Source organism: Talpa occidentalis, unplaced genomic scaffold (genome assembly GCF_014898055.3).
Source record: "Talpa occidentalis isolate TD23 unplaced genomic scaffold, MPIMG_talOcc4v2.1 talOcc4.10, whole genome shotgun sequence".
Lineage (NCBI taxonomy): Eukaryota > Metazoa > Chordata > Mammalia > Eulipotyphla > Talpidae > Talpa > Talpa occidentalis.
In genome coordinates this window covers 67,226,411-67,244,948 of record NW_023600993.1, presented here as the reverse complement: position 1 = coordinate 67,244,948, position 18,538 = coordinate 67,226,411, and positions in this window count along the sequence as shown.

Here is an 18,538-nt window from a genome sequence, read left to right as displayed (position 1 = left end):
TTTGTTTTTTTCTATACATGCATATATATATATATATATATATATATATATATATATATATTTAATAATTCCACTTTACACAGAACCCAATGTCTTTAAGACATGATGCAAGTTCTCTCAAAGCTAAGGAAATAGTTTCAAGGTGTGTTTTAAGGGTCTCCAAAATTAAAAGAGTGTGTGTTAAAATTCCACTTTCTGGGCTGCTCCACCCCTAGGTCTTCTATATGTCTACTGACCACCCTAAGAATCTTTTTTTTGTCTCCTTTATTTTTTTTTATGTTATATATATTTTGTACATCATTTTTCATTTTTGCACAATGTATGCATTTTCATCTTGGTTATAGTCCCCATACAATTCCCATCACCCTTGTTTTGATCCTACTCCCTTCTCCCTGCCACCCCCAGTGTGTCTCTGGTTTATAGTTGCCTGTTGATTTTGATTTTTACTTTATTATAATTAGTCTTTTTCCTGGTCCCTTATTTAGGTTTTCTAAATTTCTGCTATGAGTGAGACCATCCGGTATTTTTCTTTTTCTTTCTGGCTTATTTCGCTGAGCATGATCCCTTCCAGCTCCATCCATGCCGCTGCAAACTGCATGAGTCTATCTTTTTTGATTGTTGAGTAAGGCAAAGGTAAACAGCTGGTACTACATCAAATTAGAGAGCTTCTGTACATCAAAAGAGACAGTAACCAAAACACAGAGACACCCCGTGGATTGGTAGAAAATTTTTGCACCCAACACTAATGATAAAGGACTGATCATAAAAATCTACAAAGAACTGATGAGACTCACAAAAATAAAGTAAACAACCCAGTCAAAAAATTGGGCAGAAGAGCTAAAAAGAAACTTCTCCAAAGAGGAAATGCAAATGGCCAACAGGCATATGAAAAAATGTTCAACATCACTTGTAATCAGGGAAATGCAAATCAAAACTACAATGAGATACCATCTTACACCAGTGAGAATGGCACATATTAAAAAAACTAGCAACAACAAATGTTGGTGAGGATGTGGAGAAAATGGAACTGTCCTGCACTGCTGGTGGGAGTGCAAACTGGTCCAACCACTATGGATAGCTGTGTGGAGATTCCTCAGCCTCCTAAAGATAGAGCTTCCATATGATCCAGCAATTCCACTCCTAGGTATTTACCCAAAGGACACAGAAACATTAATTCAAAAGGGCACCTGCACCCCTATGTTTATAGCAGCACTATTTACAATAGCTAAGCTATGGAAACAACCCAAATGCCCAAAAATAGATGATGGGCTATAGAAGATGTGGTGCATATATGTAATGGAATATTACTCAGAAATGAACTTTAGAGTAAGTGTGAAAAAGAAAGAACAAAAGGGTAATAGTGTCCAGCAAAACACCCAAAGTTACCCATCCTCTTATGGGTAAATACCCAGACAAACAGGGTTGGTCCAAAGCCTGGCCACTGAGGCCCAAATTCTTGCCACAAATCTAAGGCACCTTCTGGAAGGCAACCATAGGAAAGGGGTTGAAGGGGCCAGGCAAGTCTGAAAAGAAAGGAGAAAAATCAAAGTACAAGTCAAAATAAAGGCTGCCATTGTCAGCCTCCCCATGAGTTTCTCACTCACATCTCTTCTAAGGTATCCTTCTATGTCCTCCAGGTCCTTGGTACAAGTCCAAGGACGAAAGACAGGCGTGGCTTCTTTGCATGTCTCTGTGTTCCACATGTTTTTCCCTAAGTCTTCTCTCCCAAGTCCTTTTTAGCTTTCCCTTACCATTCAGCTCTACCTTTCATTAGGTGGAACAGGGAACATGGAATCTCCTCTTCCTGTGGAGATTATTTAACAGGGTGGTCCCCAGGAAAGGGGGATGTTCCAGGTTTCCTGCCCCACTCAAAAGGAGGGTGGAGCTGAGCAGAGAGAAAAGAAACTGAAGAGGAGACTGAGGAAGGAAGGAAGCAGGATGGAGATCCAGAAGGAGACCTGGAGGAGGCACATGGAGTGGAGAGACATGTGAAGAAACTACACTTGCCTTTTGGTCGTGGACTGGGTGACACAGATGTGGGTGAGACCCGTGGGGAGGTGACCATGGTGGTTTTTGTCATGATTTTGATTTTGCTTTTTTCCTTCCAGACTTGTCTGGTTGTTTCTGATCCTTTTCTGTGGGTCCCCACTGAAAGATGCTTTAGACTTGTGGCAGGTTTCGGGGCTTTGTTCTGGGCTAATCCTGCTTGGGTGGACTTTTACCCACGAGGGGACAGGTAACTTTGGGTATTTGATTTAGAATCTATATTCCTTGCCTTTCCTGTATTGTTTCCTAATTGTATTAAAGTTCCTTCCCATTAAAGTCTCATATGTATTGTGTTGATGCGGCGGATGGCAGAACCTATTTAGAGCAGGCAGGTTTGTGGGGTCTGGGGTGCCCCTCTCCCTGCCCTGTAACAATTACACTGTTACAGCAGTTTCTGGCTGAGCCTGTTACCTATGTTGGCTAAATATTTTTTTGTTTTATTTTGTCTGCTTTATACTTTATTATTTTGTTAATTATTTTTTGCATCTTTGTTCATTTTTAAATATTTGCATCCCCCCCCAGGAGTAGTCCCCATAGAATTTCCATCACCAATGCACCTGTGCACCATCACCTCAGTCCCCTATGCTCCTCCCTCCCTCTTTGTGATCCCCCTCCCTCCTCCTCACCTGCAGGATGGCTCTGGTTTATCATTGTCTGGTTTTGTTTTCTTGTGTTTTGTACTGTTATTGTTTTGTTTTTTTTTACACTGATGTCTTATTTGGTTCTCCTATATTCCTCCTATAAGTGAAACCATCGATATTTTTCTTTTTCCTTCTGAATTATTTCACTGAGCATAATTCCTTCTAGCTCCATCCACATTGCTACGAATGGCATTAGTTTATCTTTTTTTATTGCTGAGTAATATTCCTGTGTGTGTGTGTGTGTGTGTGTGTGTGTTTTGGCTAATTATTACACTCAGAAGGACCAGCACTGTGTTTAATGTTGCTCTGTTGCCATCTTGAAATTATTAACAACTTGTGTACAAGGACCTTAGAGAGTAGGAAGTTGGTCTGGGACTTGCCGATGTCTGATACTTTAGTTCCTCTTCTGTACAACGGGGTGATAGTGTGATGGTCTCATAGATTATTGTAATAATTAAATAAGATAGTTGAAGGTGAAGCTCATTCCACAGTGTCAGACACATAAAAAGAGCTGGAAAGGAGCTGACTTTTAATGTCTTTTATGCTTCCTTTTCATTTTTATAATTTCTCCAATTCCTATTGAAACCCGGTGGGGTGGGGGGAGGGGGACTTTCTAATGAAGCAGAGTTCCTCAAATTCAAGGTTTCCTTTTGTATGTTTGGGGACTGACTGCATGAGTAGTTCTATATCTGTAGGGCCTGGAACTCTCCCTTTCTCAGTGTAGGAGTAGCAATGCTAAGGGAATCCAGCCATCCTTAGCTTTCAGGATTTTCCTAACAATTCCAGGAACTGAGAAGTTAGTGAGGAGGTCATGGGTGGAGCGAGGTCACTGGCTTGGCTCCAGAAGTGTGGCCACAGATAAGGGCCCTCCAGGCCAGGGCTCTTGGTTTGCACCACCCACACTTCTGCTCTGGGGGCTTCCTTTGGGGCTGCAGAGTTTAGAGAAGCTGGGAGATGACAACGCTTACAATAGAGGGTGTGGCTCCTCCACCTCCAGAAACTGCTGCCTTTGCCTTGGAGATAAGGCCTCTGAGAATACAGGCTTGTAAGGAGCTGAATACTTTTAATAACAGAAAAATTTCCACCTTCAGCATCCACAGTGGTTTTATGTGCAGCAAGTGAATGGAAGGGTTACTGTTCTTTTCTGAGGGACTACATTGTGATTTCAGCTGAGGCTTTTTTAATGTTAGTTTATCATAAATTCTTTTCTGGCTGAGATCTTAAAGAGATTGGTCAGGATTTAAGGAGCATCATCATTGACATAGTGCAGATTTTGAATTGCATCTGGTAAACAGCACCTCATGCATGATTGACTACTGCAGATTCACTTTGAATATCAGCAAGCATCAGAAAGTGTGGATATAAAGTTTTCAGCACCCTTTTTGGAAAGCATAGCTCCTGAGTAATGCATGCATATGCCAGGGAGAAGACTAGGTCAGCACCCTGCTCTTGTGGCATCATTTGTTTATTGCATAAAGTCTGCAAGCAGTTGAACTCTTGGAAACCAGTCCTTTCTCCAGAGAAGCCTGAGCCCTACACCAAGGCTGTTCAGAAATCTTCCAGCTATTCAGAATCAGGATTTCAAGATCTCATAGATAGGCAGATCTTGCTTTCCGAGACCATCAGGGCAAAATACCACAATTACACTAACCATGAATAATCTAAAAAGAAAATTAAGAAAATAATTATATTTATAGTTTATTTAAGTAGGACTACATTTAAGCTAGGAGATGAAAGGCTTATATACTGAAAATTACAAAACATCACTGAAAGAAATTAAGGAAGACACAATAGAAAGATGTTTCATGATCATGGATTAGAAGAATTAATATTGTTAGGAAGTCAATACTACCCAAAGCAATCTAAAGATTGGTGCAATCCCTATCAAAATCCCAATGGCATTTTTTTTCAAAAATAGAAAATTCCATTCTAGATTTCATATGGAATAAAGGGATCCTAAACAGCAAGACAATTTTGAAAAAGGAAAACAAAGATGGAAGTCTCACCCTTCCTGGTTTCAAAACATACTGAAAAGCTATAGTAATCAAAACAGTGTGGTTCTGCCATAAAGACAGACATATAGACCAACAGAAAAAAATAAAGAGCCCAGAAATAAAACCCTCACATATATATGGCCAAATAATTTTCAACAAGTATTCCAACATCAATGGAAAAAGGACAGTCTTTTCAACAAATGATTTGGGGAACACTGGATATCCACACACAAAGGAATGAAGTTGGAGCCTCACATTTTATAGAAGCTATTTCAGAATGAATCAAAGACCTAACTGTAAGGTCTGAAACTATAAACCTCTTAGAAGAAAAGCTTCATGATTTTGGATTTGGCCATGATTTCTTGGCATGACATCAAATGCACAAGCATCAAAAGTAAAAATAGATCCATTGGGCTATATCAAAAACCTTTATACATCAAAAGATCAACAAACTATAAAATAATCTATGGAATGAATTTATTTGCAAACCAAATATTTGATAAAATGTTACTATCCAGAATATATAAGGAATTCCTACAACTCAACAACAACAAATCATAAGCAGCCCAATTAAAAGTAGGTAAAAAGCTTAAATATCCATTCTTCCAAAGAAGGTACACCAATGGCCACCTAGAACATGAAGAGATGTCCACCAACACTAATTATTAAGGAAGTACAGATCAAATCTCTAAGATGCCCTCTCAGCCACTAGAGTGGCTTCTATCTATCCCCTCAGAACAAAAACAAAGACAAACTATAACAAACATTTGTGAAGATGACCACTGATGGTGATAATGTAAAATGGTTCAGGTGGTATATTTAAAAAACTAGCAACAACAAATGTTGGCAAGCATGTGGAGAAAAAGGAACTCTCCTACACTGTTGGTGGGAGTGCAAACTGATCCAACCACTTTGTGGAGGTTCCTTAATCTGCTAAAAATGGAGCTTCCATATGATCCAGCAATTCCACTCCTAGGTATTTACCCAAAGGACACAGAAACATTAATTCAAAAGGGCACCTGCACCTCTATGTTTATAGCAGCCCTATTTACAATAGCTAAGCTATGGAAGCAACCCAAATGCCCAAAAATAGATTACTGGATCAAAAAGATATGGTACATATACACAATGGAATATTATTCAGCAATCAAAAAAGATAAACTCATGCCATTTGCAGCATGATGGAACTGGAAGGGATGATGCTCAGTGAAATAAGCCAGAAAGAAAAAAAGAAAAATACCAGATGGTCTTACTCATAGCAGAAATTTAGAAAACGCAAATAAGAGATCAGGATAAAGACTACTTACAATAAAGTAAAAATCAAAATCAACAGGCAACTATAAACCAGAGACTCAATGCAGGGGCGGGAGGAAGAAGGGAGTGGGATCAAAACAGGGGTGGGGGGCATTTTACAGGAATGATAACCAAGATGAAAATGCATACTTTGTGCAAAAATGAAAAATTATGTAAAAAACATAAATAAAATTAAAAAATTGTTCAGATGCTGTAAAACAGAATGGTAGGTCCTCTAAAAATTAAATTACCTTATGTTCTAGCAATTCCACTTCAAAATAGTTGAAAACATGGTCTTGGAGAGATATTTATGCAGCATCTTGACATCAGTGTTATTCACAGAAAGAAGTGTTATTCATAGCTAAAAGTGGAAGTAACCCAAGTATCTATCAACATACAAATAAACAAATTGTGGCATATACATACACTGGAGTATTTTTCAGGCTCTAAAAGGAAGGGAATCCTGTCACATGCTACAACAGGAATGAAGCTTGAGGACAATATGCTGAGTGAAATAAGCCAAACACAAAAGCACAATTACTATATGACTCTATTTATATGAAGTATATCAAGCAATCCAATTCATAGAGACCAAAAGTGGGACCAGGAGAGTAGCTTGACCATGTATTTCTCACCCAGGTGTTCTTCCTAGTGTCTCTACATGTTTCTCCTCCATGCGTCTCCTTTCATGTCTCTTTCCCAGCATTATCAGAGTGCAAGTCAGGACACAGAAGCAAAAGATGGGCCCACATGCTTTCTGTGTTAAATAGCTTCACCTGGCCACTCAGTTCTGTCCATCCATCCCAGTAGCCAGTCCACGGTAGCTACATGTAAGTGGGGGGGGGGGAAATGGTACCTCCCCCTTTTATGGAGATGTCTCTGTAAAACAAATTCAGGGTTCACACTCGACATATCTGAGTGGTCTGGCTCATGGTTCCAGACCATCTGAGGACATCAGGGTGAGGAGAGGAAGATCCTGCCCTGAGCTGCAGGCCCTCAGCCTTGGTGAAAGGACCTATGACTTCCCTGCAAGACAAGAGATGCTTTCTTGCACCCAGAAGAAGGGGAAAGATGTGGATCATTCATGGGACACAGGCACCTGAGGCCCCAGGTAAGACTTTGTAACTGCTGGATTTCTAACTTCACAGGCCTGGCTCATCCAAAGGATAGCCAGTCTGTCCAGATGGAAATGCCCCTGACTTTGTGGTCACTGCCCTAAGGTTTGGGGATGTGAATGACAGCTACACTTATGTTTTGCATTATTTAGATGTGCAGGGTTTTATGCTGAACAATATTATTCTATTCTGCAGATTGGAAAACTGAAACTTCAAGGTTCAGAACGCTGCCCAATGTCACATAGGCAGTAAGCCACAGAGGTGAGCTGAGCCAGGCCACTGGATATTTGAGTTTTTTCTTGCTGTTTAACACTCTACTCCAAATCCTAGCAGTTTCAAACAGTGTCCATTTTGCCATCTCTCTGGATCTGCTGGCTTTTGGGAGTCTTCTGCTCAGTTCCACAGTATCTGGAGGTTTTATGCCATTGGAGGGGTCACTCTCTCCAAATGTTCTCAGGTGCATCTTTTCCACAAGGCCTCTCTGCACAGCCTCTCCTGTGCTCTCTCCAGCAGATGACTCAGGGGTCTCATTAGCAAAGTTCTCAAGCTGTCCAGCTTCTTGAAGTCCAGGTGGAACTGATGAGCATTACTTCTCCCCTGGTTAGAGGGAGGCACAAGCCAGCCTAGTTTCCAACCAGAGGGGCCACAGGACAGCCTGAACTCTAGATGGTGTACTTCAATGGGGCCCTTTTTGGAAACTAGCCGTATGCCCCAGGCCAGAGATATGCTGGCCAGCACCTTCTCCCCACACTCACAGTAGAGGCCCTGGTTTGTGTGGGGAGTTGGGGGGTGGCTAGGAGTGGAGGCATGGAGAGGGAGGGTGCCAGCATTTGGGGTCTGTGAAGCAGGGAAACTGATCTCATGCCCCCCACCCCCAGCACCCTCTTTCACTCTGGTGGGCTTGCAAATAGCAAAGAGGGAGGTTACCCTTCTGCTCAGCCTAGTGGTTCTCCCATTATTTTCTCCACTAATGAGGAGCAATCAGAAAGTGGTGATGGGACCTTCTGAGGTCACAGGCAGCATGTAAATTCCTCCCTCCAGGCCTTCCCTTCTACTTCTCACTAGGTGGTGAAGTCAAGTGCACTGGGAATCCAGGAAGGTCATCCAGAGCAAGGGAAGGCCCACCAGCTGCGTGGATATTTGACAGTGACCCTGCTGGGAAGTCAGGCAAACTGCAGCACAGGGGGACCACAGGCAAAGCAGTGCATGGGAGATGTGTGGGACCTGCCTGCCTGGCCCAATAAACATTCCAGGGACAGCCTGTGCAGATTTGGGGAGTGGGAATGACACCACCCAAAGGCAGGGGGTGTGCTGGGGAAGGACAAATGAAAGGAAAACATAAGAAGAAAGAGGAGGTTTGGGGGCTGAAGCCTGTGAAGAGTCTTGAATGAGTCTTGAAACCTTCAGATCAATGTAACACGTCCCTTGTCTTCGTTCTACAGGAAGGCCAAGAAAGGCTTAGCAGAACTTTTCCTCACTCCACCTTTTGGGAGAAAATTCTCCCTTTGTCATGAGGCTGCACAGTTGCTGTAAGTAGTGGGCCTTTCTTTGGGTGGGGCCAGGGCAGCTCCCAGTCTCTCATCTACTCACAGACTCCAGGCCACTACACATACTGCACTGCACTTGGTTTTTCCTCTTTCTGCAAAAAATAGAGGGCTATACTCCTAGTGCGGCTGTGTGAGTTAACCATGTGCAGCGGCACCATGGCTGTTGAGTCCGGGCAGAGAGACATGTCATCTACTCCGCACCCATGTTATAAACACAGGTGCACAAACAGACCAGCGTGGGAAACACTGCTTCCTGGGGACTTGCCTGGAAGGGGCATCAGCATTTTTCATTTTGACAGATTCTGCCATTGCCCTGAATGAAGCCTGAGTGTGTTGGCACCGAGCTTGCTCCCCCTCCTGCGTGTCAGAGGTAGGGATTTCTCTTTCTGTCGCCAGCTCCTGCCCATTCAGTCACTGGGTTGTGGGTCTTTTCACCACTGATTTGCAATAATGAAGTATTGCAATATTTCATAAATATTGCAGGGGCCTCCCTGGTGGTGCAGGGGCTAAAGACACAGTGCTATCAAGCTATCGCCAGCCACTGCAGCCTGAGTTTGATCCCTGTACACACATGTTGCAGCAGACCTCTCCTGTCTCGCCCGCTGCTCCCCTCAGCAGTGTATTTCAGTGTATCTGCCTGTTCTGTTCCCCATTCTGTCTCTGGTGAATCCTGTCACCTCCCCCACACTTCTGGTCTACACCCCAGTTCTTGTATGGATAAGTAAATATTTTTTTTAAATATAATGAAATATGAACTAAAGAATCTATTCCTTTGAATTTGATATACAACCCAAATAATTTCCACTTGGCCATTCTTTAAATTTTGTGTTCTTTTTAGAATATGTAAATTTCCTTTTATATCTACATAGTTAATAAGTTCATCTTTTGTTCTGTGGCCATAGTCATGATTCTTCACTCCAAAATCACTAATTTTTCTAATTCTCCTATATTTCCTTCTAGTAGTTTCATGGTTTAGCTTTTAGAAGGGTTGTATTTTGCATATAAATGCTTGATCTATCCCAGTGGAGTTTTAGAGCGTTTTGGTCATTTAAAAAAATATATATATATTCAGTTTGCATGGGCTTAACTCCAAACTCCAGGAGTGAACTTTTTTTTTTTTAAGATTTATTTATTTATGCATACAAGACGTAGGGTACAGGCCAGAGACGTAGGGGGTGAGAGGATTCACCAGAGACAGAGTCGGGAACAGAACAGGCATATTGACTGAAGTACACTGCTGAGGGGAGCAGCGGGCGAGACAGGAGAGGTCTATTGTGCCATGTGGGTTGCTCCCTGGCCAGCCGGGGATCGAAATCTCATGCTGTGGTAGCTGCGGATTGCTTCATAGTGCGGTGCTTAACCCCTTGTGCCACCAGGGAGGCCCCTATAGCAACTTGGTCTTAATTCTGACCTGGTATTTCTACATGCTCTTTTGCTGCTGGTTTGTACCTAATATTTTCTTTGTTTGGAGGCATGTGTTCTTTCTGGTTACTTCAAAGCACTGGATTTTATTTCTAGTTCATCTTGCTCTTCCTTTTGTGACTCTATTGCTCTCTGAAGTGATGTATCTTCAATTTAGATAGAATTTATTGCTCCACTGAAAACACTCTTGCTACTTCCTACCATTACTCAATTTTACTTTGTTTTGTTATTTTTTAAAAATTCTCCTGGTGTTTACTTCTGTCCTTTAAATATGACTTGATTTTATCTGCTCTAATAATTTCTTTAGAACCCCAGGGACCAGTGAGGAAAGTTTTCAGATGTTCATCTTGGAACCAGGAGTTCATAAAATTGTTTATCTGAACATAAAATCAAAAAATGTGCTTAGATGTTAAGCTGGGAGACGTGCGCTATTATGACATCACGCAATGACCAATACTCTTAACAAAAGCTGGGGAGGTGACCTCAGTGCCACATTTTCCAGGAACAGTGCTGACTTGAACTCTGTTGGCCAGCAGGGCATTCTCAGGGGCTCTGGGTCAGCCTGGGAGGGCGTCACCATGGGTGGACCAGGCCAGGTGTCCTGAGCATGTCCTTCCCTTGAGCTCCCAGACAGTGGCTTTGAGTCAGCCCAGACAGCTTCATCACAGCTTAGAGTGACAGTGGGGAAGTAGGCAGGAACGCTAGGTTCACCATGGCCCAGCCCTTCAAAGAGGGTTGTGTTCATAAGTAAGGTCCTCGGAAAACCTTTCATCCCCTCTGTCCTGCTTCCCAGACTTCAACACCAGCTTTTGTCCAAGCACAATGTCACCTGTGATTACTCACTGAGCTTCTGTGTCCTGAGCATACAGGTAAGAAACACAAATGACGCCTACCCCTGGTCTCTGGGGCTCACAATATTTTAAGAGCAGGAAACAAAAAAGCAGAAAAGCTGCCACAGGCACCAGGCAGGTCAGACTTTGATGGTAGGGGACACTGAAGGGAGGAGTTGAGGCTTCAGGGCCTGGGGGGCTGACTGGGCAGTGGCCAGGCAGTTGGGTGGGTGAGGCTCCTCTGCCACCTGCAGCTGTGAGTGTTGCGTCAGCAACACCGCAGTGATCAAGAAACGGGAGTCATGGAGCAGGCTGTGGGATGCAGGATGCTCGAAGTAGGATGCAGCTCCTGGCCTTTTATTGACAGAGAAAGGGTAGGTCAAACTGAACACTGGATTTTAGGCTTTAGGGAGGGTGAATCCAATGATATACACCCAACTCCCACCACAGCTCCAATCTTATTAGCAAGGCAGTCCACTGATCAGTCCCTGACACACAAAGCACACTAGTCACTGCCCCACCCCCCACCCCAGGCATTCCCAGTCGTACCTCATGATGTATACCTATTACCCCAGGCTGATCAAGCTTCCTGCTCTTGTCTAACTTGAAAGGAGCCTTGTGCACTACACCCACAAGTGAGGTCACCGCTTCCCCCACATCCTAGCACCTCCTGTTAGAATGCTTTGAAAAGGGCACTTGATAAAACATTGACAGAGCCCTGGCCTGCTCAACAGCCCATGAGGATTTGGACCTTCCTTCCCTCAAAGTAACAGAGAATGCACTGCAGCCAGGAGAGCTAGGGCCAGAGATGGGCTGCCAGGAACGATGCATTCACTCACACACATTCATTCAAATACAGTGGGTGTCCACTGTGCTGTACTAGGGATGCAGCAATGAAGAAATTAGGCCATTACCCCTTCCTGCTCGAGCTCACCTTCCAGTGGGGTGACAGCCAACATGCAGCCAGACAAGGATATAAGATCATTGTTGTATGTTCTATGAAAAAAAAAAGTGGGGAAAGGCAGGGAACTCATGAAGGAGGGGTGAGAATATTTTGGCCAGGGTGGTCAGAGAGGGCCTGAGGAGGTAGCACCCAGCTTCTGGGTGTCCAGTGATAATGGCGTGGGTTAGATTGGTGTCCCTGATGTCACATTTCAGAGTAAGTAACAATGCTTCCTGAGTTCTGAAGAACTCAGATTCTTCAGATCAGGTCTGGTGTAATGTCTGGTTTCCTATAATGGGGCTTATTGCAGAGAAAGTGGGCCAGGCACGGAGAGACCCTCAGGATGACATTTGTGGTCATCCTGCCAGGGAACAGGTGCCAGTCCAGGGAACAGGCTAGAGCAGGGATCTTGGGCAGGTCCAGCCAAACAGGGGCCTTGTCTGGCCTGGACAACTCAGCTCAGCAGCTCCAGGCAGAAGGATATTCCGCAACAAACTTTCCCGGGGGTGCTGGGAGGTGATTAGAGGTGTCCCAGGCAGGGCCAGCAGAGTTAGGACTTGCTGCTTCCGTAGCCAGCTGGCATGGCACAGACAGGGCCTAATAAATAGCTGCTAGAAGAGTGGATGAAGGTTATTCTCTGTCCTAATAGCATTTATTTCCTATCCTGTGGCTTATACATTACTAAGAGGCAAAGTCCATGTCATCAGAATATTGTGTGCAGAAGGAATTTGTGCTGGTGTTTAATAGCAAATTGAGCCAGTAAAGTGTGGCCACTGAAGGTAATAGGGTCTTGTGCCTCGGTAGCACTGATTGTAAGCCCCAAATTTCTGTGCCTGTTACTTGATATTGCCCTTCTGGATGACTAAATATCTAATATCTCACTTTCTTGTGTATTTTCTCCACTTTGATTTTTTTTAATTTCTGCATGTATCATTTAAAAGGGAAATTTTCCATGTTGCTGCAAATTGCATAAGTTTATCTTTTTTGATTGCTGAGTAATATTCCATTGTGTGTATGTACCACATCTTCTTGATCCAGCCATCTATTTTGAGGCATTTGGGTTGTTTCCATAGCTTAGCTATTGTAAATAGTGCTGCTATAAACATAGGAGTTCAGGTGCCCTTTTGAATTAATGTTTCTGTGTCCTTTGAGTAAATACCTAGGAGTGGAGTTGCTGGATCATATGGAAGCTCCATCTTTAGCAGGTTGAGGATGGAGCTAGAAGGGATCATGCTCAGTGAAATAAGCCAGAAAGAAAGGGAAAAATATTGGATGGTCTCACTCATAACAGGAATTTAGAAAACCTAAATAAGGGAGCAGGAAAAAAGACTAATAATAATAAAGTAAAAATGAAAATCAACAAGCAACTATAAACCAGAGACACACTACTGGGGGCTGGGGAGAAGGGAGGTAGTAGGATCAAAACAAAGGGGGGTGGGAATTGTATGGGGACTCTAACCAAGATGAAAATGTATACATTTTGCAAAAATGAAAAATTATGTAAAAAATATATAAAATAAAAAAAAATAATTTTAAAAAAAGGAAGTTTTCACCTAAGTGTTAACTCTCCTGATTTGCGTAAAGTAAAATCCCAACGCCAGAAAAATAGTCATCACTGTGTTGAACAATCAGAAAACCCTCAGATGACTCGGCAAGACCCAGCAGGCAACTTTCCGCCGGCTTATCACTGGCTGCGCTGGCCTGATGCTGCCCTATGTGTGGTGGCCCAGGCAGTGGATCAGAGTGAGGGACAGTGTCCGCTCCCTCTCTTGGAGAGGGAGGAGAACAAACAGGATCCTAGAAGGGCAGGGGCACCAGGAGTTCATGGCATTTTGTGGGAAACCATATAGTTACCTTGAAATAAAACTGTTTTAAACCATCACAAAATTTCCATGTCCTTGGTGTTATGTTACCTGGTAAAAGAACAAGTAACAATCTATATCTTTGTATAATACATTTTCTTCTATGAGCTGCAGAACTATGTTTTGATATTGTTCAAACTGGTAAACATTTACAGAAATTTCCATTTATGGTGAATAGGAATGATTCTACCCAGACTGTCAGGTAGACAATAGTAAACTAAGAGCTGTTGGATCCTTAGTGATCAGATTAGTGATACTAGGGTCCTCCCTGGTGGCCTAGGGATTAAGTCTCAGCGCTATCACTACTATGGCCTGAGTTCAATCCTAGTCAGGGAGCTAATCCACATATGGTGAGCAGACCTCTTCGGTCTCTCGTACTGCTTCCCTCAGCAGTGCATTTCAGTAAATCCACCTGTTCTGTTCCCCACTGTGTCTCTGGTGAATCCTCTCACCCCCTGCACCTCTGATCTATACCCCAGTTCTTCTGTGCATAAATAAATAAATCTAAAAAAAAAAGTTGATGATACTGGGAGAAATTCCATACTCAAGGAAGAGAGGGTGAGAGGGAAAACATAAGAAAGGAAGATGTGTGTGTATGCTATATATATGTGCATGTATATATGGATTGTATGCTTGTGTGGGTGTGCATATAACTATGTACAGGTGTGGATTTGAGTCTGTGCTTTTATGTGGATGCACATAACATCTTAGAAATGCTGGCCTACCCTAGCATCAGTCCCACTCCTGTCAGAATCAAGGCCCTGCTGTTCTTCCCAGCCAGGAGCCATCCCTGGCTACAGGACTGGTGGAAAAATAATGTGAGATTTGACTTGGCAGGTGCATATGAGATTTCTGACAAATTCCTCTGCCATGCTTTTTCACCTGGTATCCATCAGGCATCTAGTTTCCTAGCCTAAGAAGTCCTGCACAACACTGTGTATTTGCATAAAAATCTCCCTTTAAGAGACCTGGTGACTCAGCTCTGGGCAGGTATAGCCACTGGACAGGCCTCTGTGCCTGCACAGAGACTTGCTGCCACTGACTGAGCCAATGAGTCCTTTTGGAGCTCTTTCTTCCAGCACTGTCAGATTCCATTTCTCAGATCTTGAAGCCTCAGATATCCATACTGCTCATTCTGGAATAGACCTTCCCTGCTGAGCTACTGGAGAGATGTGGAACTGCCCTGTTACCAAATTCTAGATGCCCCAATCCCAAGGGAAGGCTGGGTAGGCTAAGTCACACCAAGGCAACATCAGCCCCAGGCTCAGGAGAACAGCAGGCATCTACCCATATCACTTCTTTCTTCGACATCAGGTTTACCAGAGTTTGCTCCTCAGGACAGAAGTCGTTTGTGATCTCTTGGGTAATACAAAATTTTCTTTGCCAAGAAATGCTGTCTGAGTTGGGGGCACACTGCTGGCTGGTCTGAAAGAGTTAAGCCTTCAGGACAGAAAAATGATGCTCAGACAAACCAAAACCCGGCTTCCAGGGTCACAGCTCCCTATTCCTCATGGACACCCTGCAGGCCAGCCAGGGGTGTCAGACCACAGGCGGCTGCCTCATGGCTGAGGCATCAAACAGGCGGTGTGGCGAAACCAGAACCAGGGCTGAGGGATGGTGACTAATGCTCACTTCTGTGCAGGAGGGGAAGGGAGGCAAGGCCTTTCTGCGGAAGGCCCATCATAGCAGACACCCAGGTGGCAAGAAGGAGCCCGCTGAGGGAGTTCCGGAAGAAGAGGGAGTGCAGGCTGGATGGACAAAAGCTTGCGTAAAAGACTGGTTCTTCCAATAAGAAAAGAGAGGGGAGGAAGGCACGGAGGCCACCGTCTGAGTGTGACGGCAGAGGAAACCTGAGCGGATGGAGTCAGAGACTGGTTGAGGTTTGCCAGGCACGGAAAGAAAATTGCAGGATCTTAGTCAGAAAAATGAAATGATCTGGCCAGTGGTTTAAGTAGAGTCTCTGCAGAGCAGGGAGGGATTGCTGGGGGAGCTTGCTGAGCTGGGAGAGCTCTCAGGAGACTCTTGAGATAGGACATGTGCTTTGTGCACCCAGGCACATGATGACCCCAACACTGTCTTGCAAGGGCAAAGACAGTGCCCTCAACCTGGCCAGCAGAGTCACTGGGAGGGGGGACAGGGAGTTAGAGGGTTCACACAACACAATATAAAATAAGTAAAATTAAATTAAATCCAAGCAAGAACAGCTTGTTTAAAAGCAAAAATGTCTAATATACTTGTGAAGTCTTCTAATATACTTGTGAAGAGTTTTTATAGATGGGGGAATTTTGTTTAAAAGAAAGAGACTACAGATAAACAGATCTTGAGTAACATTGTTTTATCTCTGTAATTATGGATGAACATGACATATATAAATTGATTATATTTTGCTCAAACAATTTTGAATTTTAGCTTTAATTTTCTAAAGTATGATAAAGATCTTCTGATAAGAATTGATTGTTTATTCATAGCAGTATGTGACTACCTACTCCATGTCTGGCATTGAACAAGTGTTTAATCTATGTTTAATAAATAAATGGATGCTATTGGATGAATAAAAAGCACATTCCAGGATCTCAAGGAAGTAATGGAGCCATACGAGACATCATCCTTTCTCTTGGAGAGTCAAGTTGAATCTCGACAGTTCCTCCACTTTTCAGAAGACAAACGACTCAGCTAGAGGTCTTTTAGGAGCCAAATCACCTCTGGGCAGAGCCAAGATAAACCCAATGTAATCGACATGACCTTGTCCATCCAGACCACACAGATTTGCAGAATCTTCCTCACAGGGCCCTGGTAACATCCGCTCCAATTAATCAAGCATTCACACCAGTACAGCCATTTTCTTGTCTTTCTCTTCATGCACTGTCCAGTCCTTGGAACTGGTTTCTGATGTTGCATGGTTTCTGAGCTCAGGGCCTGGGATTGGCCTGGGCCAGGGATAGAATGGTCTGTAGGACCAGTGAGGACCCAAGTAGGAAAGAACATTCTGAAAAGAGAAGCAAGGAATTAAATTCATTGTTCAAAACCTAAAAGGTCAAAGAGAAAAATAGAATTTTGTAGGGAAGTTGGGAGCAAAAATCTCCACCTTCATCTCTCTTCTCTGCTCTCCTATTTGTGATCTCTCATTCCAAGGGGAACATTTAGCAAGTTGCCAACAATTAAAGGCACTTCCCAGTGCAAAGCATTCAAAATTCTAGGAGTAGAGCTATGAGATAATCTCCCTATCACTCCCCTTGGCAAACTTAGGGTTGTTTGTTGAAAAGTTTGTTAAATGGGACTCCACCCACACTAATTCCCATGCAGACTAGCTGAGTTGGTGCCCAGGAATCTGCATCCTTGGAATGCACCCAGGACATGTGGATGCCAGGAGCTCCTTGAGCACAGGTCCTGCAGCCCCTGGGGTGTGATTCTGAGGCTGTGTCATCTTTCCCGTTCCGATGATTTCCTCCTTGCTGAAGGATCACTGCTGTCATGGGCCAGTCTGCAGAGGGATTTGAATGGCCTATTGCAAAGGACCACCTGCTGCAACCACCACTCTTCTGATAGTTTCCATACATAATGGAGGGGGGTGGAAGGTAATGGGGGACATGGAGGGGAGAGCATCTTATGATTAGAAAACCGAGTTCCCTTTCCATCCATTTTAGCTTCAGGCAAAATCCTTCTCATCTCACTAAATCAGAATCAAGATGGGACTGGCCACTGGTTGTCTCATGCTACTGGGTTGCAGGGAAGAGGAAGTTACCAAAAGGCCTGTTTGAGGCAGGAAGCATTGAGGCCTTCCCCCCTCTTGAAAAAATCAGGAAAACCACATCCCGAGAGCCGTTAGGTAACCTGCTCAAGGGCCAGAGATAAACATCAGCATCATGTCTGACACCTTATCTGGCACTCCTTTCTCCATCAAATTGCCACAACATGTCGGGCTCATTGAATTACGGTGAACCCCTTAAGTCATGTTGCTGTGGTCTGATTTCAGAGTTACGAAGGGAAGAGGCCAGAAGGACTGTGTGGAGGGTCGCATTTTCGAAAGCTCTCTTTATAAACTGTTGCAGTTTTAGACAACTCTGCATCTGTGCAGTAGAGTTCTGGGCAGCTTTAAAACTCATGATGTAAATGAATAGACAAAGAGAGACATCACAATACACCTTCTAGCACGTACGGCTCAGTTTTACAGTGTGGTCCTCACTTGCACTGATGCTCAGACTCACACATTTACTGACACAAATGCCCAGAAAAGCATCAAAAAGAGTCACGTCAACTTTTGTTTCTTGGTGCTGTTTAGGGGAATTTATTTCTGATTTCTTGGTCTGTCCCATCTGCATTGCTAATGTTCCTCTGATTAATGTGTCTCAATTATTTTTTAAATAAATTGAAGCAAATATAGGTTTGCTACCTGTTTAAAGTGCTACACTTCAGCCATCCAAAAATTCATTTGTGCGAGACATTGACTCCTTGGGACTAACCCCACAATGAGTTGTTGAACCGGGAAATTCCTTTGCTGGAGTCTGAGCTGTAGAGAGTAGCAGAGGTGACAAGTGTGACAAAGGATGACTCAGAGGCCCAGGAAAGCAGCAGTGTCATGTGCGGGCAGGAAGTCCTCGAACTGGGGTTACTCGCGTGGTATGCACAGTCAGGGCTGGATTCACCCTCACTCTGATTCTGGGTTTCTTGGGCAACATAGGGTCAGGGGTCTGTTGTAATGGAAGTGATTAGTCACTGAGGGCGACTCAGTGTTTGGTTGTCAAAAACAGAGCAGGAACCAAAATGTCAGCATGAAGACAAGGCCATGGAACCCACAGGATTGTGGGAGCCTGCAATCGTGGGGACAAGGAGCTCACACTCTGCCCC